Below are 6,000 nucleotides of genomic sequence, written 5' to 3'. Positions count from 1 at the left end.
CATTGAAGATGTGAATTCGGCATTGAGAACGATCCCTACCACCACCATAACAGAAACCAATGAGCTGATATACAACTCAGCATCAGTGATCCTTGAGATGCTTGGTTATAAGAGCAACCAAGACGGTTAGAGGCTAAGATCAAGATAACAAGGAGGGAAGTGAGTCAACTGTCAGAGCTCCAAAGGGGTGCAATGAAAAGATCAGTACCCAAGAAGTACAGCCAGATGCCCATACCTGAAGCACTCGAAACTGCCAAACAAAGGCTCCAAGCCTTGGCCAGCCGCCTAAAGAGATACACGAGAGAGAATGAAGCCAGGAGGATTAACCGGCTCTTCGCCACCCAACCAGCTAAAGTGTACTCTCAATGGCAGGGTAATAACAACAGAGCAGACCCACCCAGGCTGGAGACTGAACAATACTGGAAAGGCATATGGGAAAGGGAGGCGTCCCACAACAGCAATGCACAGTGGCTAACCTCTCTACGAGAGGACCACAGCAACCTCCCTGAACAAGCCCCGGTAACCATCACTGTGGCAGATGTCCAAGACAGAGTCTCGGGTATGAAAAACTGGACAGCACCAGGACCTGACATGATCCATGCCTACTGGCTTAAGAAACTCACTGCCCTCCATGAGCGACTGGCAGCTCAACTGAACCAGCTGCTACAAAATGGGACTCACCCTGAATGGTTAACTGAAGGGCGCACAATCCTGATACAGAAGGAACCCTCGAAGGGTTCAGTCCCATCCAACTATCGGCCAATAACCTGTCTCTCTACAACATGGAAGCTCATGTCAGGCATCATAGCGGCTAAGATAAGTGGGCACATGGATACATACATGAGCAAGGCACAGAAGGGCATAGGCATAAATAGCAGAGGAGCCAAACACCAACTCCTTGTAGACCACACAGTTGCCCGAGACTGCAAAACCCGACACACCAACCTGTGTACCGCTTGGATTGATTACAAGAAAGCCTATGACTCAATGCCACACACTTGGATCATTGAATGCTTAGAGATGTACAACATCAATAGGACTCCAAGAGCCCTCATTGCAAACTCGATGGGGCTATGGAAAACCATCCTTGAAGCCAACTGCAAACCACTTGCACAAGTGTCCATCAAATGTGGCATATACCAAGGAGATGCTCTGTCCCCACTGCTGTTCTGCATAGGCCTGAACCCTCTCAGCCAAATCATCAACAAGACTGGCTACGGATACCGACTCAAGAATGGGGCTACGATCAGTCACCTCCTCTACATGGATGACATCAAGCTGTACGCCAAGAGCGAGCGAGACATCGACTCACTGATCCACACCACCAGGATCTACAGCACTGACATTGGGATGTCATTCGGACTAGAGAAGTGTGGTCGGATGGTTACAAAGAGAGGGAAGGTCGCCCACACAGAAGGGGTCTCACTCCCAGAAGGAACAATAGCAGACATAGAGCACAGCTACAAGTACCTGGGAATACCACAAGCAAATGGCAACCTCGATGAGGTCACAAGGAAAGGAGCCACAGCCAAATACCTCCAACGAATAAGGCAAGTCCTGAGAAGCCAGCTCAATGGCAAGAACAAGATCCGTGCAATAAACAGCTATGCCTTACCAGTAATCAGATACCCTGCCGGAATAATTAGCTGGCCAATAGAAGAGATGAAGGCCACGGATGTTAAGACTAGGAAGCTACTAACCATGCATGGAGGGTTCCACCCCAAATCCAGCACCCTGAGACTGTACACGAGCCGTAAGGAAGGAGGCAGAGGACTAGTGAGTGTGAGAGCCACTGTCCAGGATGAAACATCCAAGATCCATAAATACATCAAGGACAAAGCCTCAACAGACGATGTGCTCAGCGAATGTCTCAGGCAATGGGGAACAGAAGACAAGGTGCTGGAAGTACCATCATGGGAGGACAAGCCCCTACATGGGATGTACCACCGACAAATAACTGAAGTGGCTGATGTCAGGAAAACCTACCAATGGCTGGAGAAAGCTGGACTCAAGGACAGCACAGAGGCTCTCATCCTGGCCGCCCAGGAACAGGCCCTAAACACCAGAGCAATAGAGGCTCAGATCTACCACACCAGACAAGACCCAAGGTGTAGGTTGTGCAAGGAGGCCCCTGAGACAGTCCAGCACATAATAGCAGGGTGCAAGATGCTGGCAGGGAAAGCGTACATGGAACGACATAACCAAGTGGCGGGCATAGTGTACAGGAACATCTGTGCAGAATATGGACTGGAAGCCCCAAGATCAAAGTGGGGAACACCCCCAAAAGTGGTGGAGAATGACCGAGCTAAGATCCTGTGGGACTTCCAGATCCAGACAGACAAGATGGTAATGGCGAACCAACCGGACATTGTGGTGGTGGATAAAGAACAGAGGAAAGCCGTTGTGGTGGATGTAGCAATACCAAGTGATTACAACATCAGGAAAAAGGAGCATGAGAAATTGGAGAAATACCAGGGCCTCAGGGAGGAACTGGAAAAAGCCTGGAAGGTGAAGACCACAGTGGTGCCTGTGGTCATCGGGGCCCTCGGGGCAGTCACCCCCAAACTGGAGCAGTGGCTCAAACAGATCCCAGGAACAACATCAGACATCTCAGTCCAGAAATGTGCAGTTCTAGGCACAGCCAAGATACTGCGCAGAACCCTCAAGCTCCCAGGCCTCTGGTAGAGGACCCGAGCTCAGAGGATGAAACAGACCACCCGCGGAGGGTGAGAAGGGAATTTTTTTTTTTTATATATATATATATGTATATATATATATATTTTTTTTCTTTTTTTTTTTTTTTCCTTACTTATATGAATATTGATGAAGCCTTCTCAATGATTTCACAACTGGAACTAGAATGAACAGGAATATTATTTTTATTTTCAGAGAACTGCTGTTCTGCCTTCGTAAACCTCCATTACAAGATTCCTCATACCCTAACTACCATAACTTTTTTTCCCCATAGTAATTTTTGGTTGTGTTACACAGAGAAAGATGTTCCTAAATAACACAAATCCTTTGCTAACGAAAGGTTCAAATCACAAATACGGGGACCGAAGGAACCTCCAGAGGCCAACACTGCTCTGGTTGTAAACTTGGAATAGAATATTCTAGAAGTTTGATGCTAGCATAAGCCGTAGAACTTTTAGAAAAGGAGAGTACTAAGTGCAACATTCAATAAGATGCTACGACGTTCAAAGAATGTTCTAGAATAGTCGAGAAGCAAGCAGACATAAACAGATAAATGATTCTAGGCTTTCCCACAACAGTTTTAGTGAAACTTGAACTTGCAGAACCAGCAACTCTATAGACTTTTCAAAAAAAATTATTCTTTGTCATTTTTTTTTTTGTATGATCTTATTAGTACTGTACATTTTCTCATTTATTTTCACCATGTTATTTCCTTCCGTCTTATCTGTGTCAGTCTGATTCAGGTGATTCAGGTAAACTCTGGAACAGGATATGAGCTCACACTTTTCCCTCACAATAATATTTAACCCACTTTCTAAATGATGTCGTTGTAAAAGCTCAGCTTTTCCACTGTGGACATTTCCCTTTCAAGGTCATCAAAGTTTGTGTTGCTACTCTCAGCTCTTCTGTGTCCTCCGTCAAATATAAGACTTGCAGTCAACAAAGTAGCTTTTTATTAATTTAGATCAATTTGCTATATCAGTCATTGAAACCTAATCAGGTTATTGTTAATATTATTAATGATATTATCAGCAGCAGTTGTTGTATTAGCAGTAGATCATTTATTGAGAGCATTTGGAGCTAGAAATGAAAGACAATTTTTAAGTGACATACGATGTGCAGTTAAACTCAGTTATTTACATACACTAACACATTTTTTTTAAAAGTTAAATCAGACCAAGTTTTTCTTGTTTTGACTCAGCTAGAATTACCAACATTATTTCTATTTTCTAAAAGCCAGAGAACCTTTTTTTTTTTTTTTTTTTGTAACTTCCCTTGAATTCAAAAGTTGACATACATTTGATCATTAGTGTCTTTTAAACTGTATGACATATCTGGTTTCAAGTGCTGTAAATATGAGCGCAGGGAGAACACGAGGTGATCACAAGACCAGGGGAAAACCCAACATGATGATAACACATTTCCACCCTGTAAATCAGGATTTGCAAAGGAGATTTTTTATTTTTTTTATTGCTATTCAGAACAAAGGAATTGGAGGAAAGCAGTTCAGGATTTAAACCCAAGTTTGGCCACCAGGTATTCATATTATGCAGTTATTTTGTTTCTAATCACACACTATCCAACAAAAGACACAGGAATACAGAAAATAAACCCTGTGATTTTATATCATGCTATATTGATATTGTTAAGAAAGAAGGGATGCACTGAAGGTTCATTTAGCAGGTGACGTCTTTATGCTGTTGTGCTTCATTGTTCACATACATATGGAATGGAAATCAAAAGTGAACAGCAATAATTTATCTTATTTAACCTGTCATAAGAGTACATCAGGGGGGTTCACTTTTCAAAGTTATATTTTCACCATGTTATTAATTTATAAACGTCACAGTTTCAAGCTACATATGTATAAAGCTAAATATTTAATTTACAAACTAAATATTGAGCTCCAAAGTAGATATTTAGGTTAGCTTAATAAACATCTAAATATTTAGCTTTAAATTAACATTTTTGCTCTGATCTAAATGTTTAGTATGAAGCAAAACTGTTAGTAAGCTAAATATTTACTTTCAATTTAAATTAACATTTTTAGTTTGAAGCTAAATGTTTAGCCAGCTAACTGAATATTTAGTTTGGATCTTAATATTTTGTTTGTAAATTAATATGTATTGTGCAACTAAGTATTTTAGTTAAATATTTAGCTCTGACCTTATTATAATTGTTTGAAGCTCAGACAGCTAAATATTCTTGCTTCAAACTAAATATTCACCTGTGAGCTGTTGAGCTGAGAAGCATTTAGTTTGAAGCCAAATATTTAGGTGACACTAATTATTAAGCTTGATAATAAAATATTTAGTTTGAAACTGACATTTATAAATGAATGAATAACACAGCAAAAATATGTTTCTTCTCTTGTGGCAGACTATGATAATCCAAATTATTGCTGTGAATTTCAAAAGCACCTCGTTCGTTGTGGCCTGAATTCAGTTACATGCCAGACTTTTCAGATTTTGATGAATAAAATATTTCAAAAACTCTGTTATTTTCTTTCTGTTTCCCAATTAAATACATTAGAATGTGTTAGCTATAATGAAACAAAGTGACAAAAGGAGTGATGGTGTGACGTTCGGAGCTAAAACAGTTTTACATCTATAAAATGCAATCATTACTACTATGCATCTATTTTTATAAATATTACACTTCAGGGAAATATTCTTTAGGTCCACATGAACATGTTAAGATGATTACTGGTTGTACTGAATTCATCTGCAGTGAGTCCCAGTACCTCCGTCTATCAATGATAAACAATCATTTCCACATTGCCACGTGGGGATAAAACAATAAAAGGCGTGTCTGTCGGATTGCTCAAACGTGACAAAGATCCAAGGTGAATGGAAACGTTATCAGTTAATAAACTGTCTGTGGTGAGTGATAAACACGCGGGCCTTTCTTCCTTCACTGCTGTTGAATGTGACGCTGTGACACATCGCAGAAACTAATCTGACTCTCTCGAGGAAAAGAAAAAAATAGATGTTTATCATATTCACTGATCAGCCATAACATTATGACCATCGGCAGGTGAGATCAGTTTATTACCACTCAGTGTTCCGCTGAGAAAACGTCCTCCCTGGCTCTAAAGTGGACTGTAAGTTACTTTGACACTTAAGACTCATCCTGATATTTCTAAAGAAAGATAAACAGTCACATCCCAAACATGGGAACAGTACGCCCCCTACTGTTAGATTTCCATCATTTTATAGGCCAAGAAAGCTGAAAATGAAACATAGACTCCATGAGTAACTATAAAATGTTTGACTAAGGCCAGAAATGAAAGAAAATGATTCCAGT

Source organism: Poecilia reticulata, chromosome 23 (genome assembly GCF_904066995.2).
Source record: "Poecilia reticulata chromosome 23, P_reticulata-male-v2, whole genome shotgun sequence".
In the NCBI taxonomy this organism is placed as follows: Eukaryota; Metazoa; Chordata; class Actinopteri; order Cyprinodontiformes; family Poeciliidae; genus Poecilia; species Poecilia reticulata.
Note: the sequence above shows the minus strand (reverse complement) of the source record.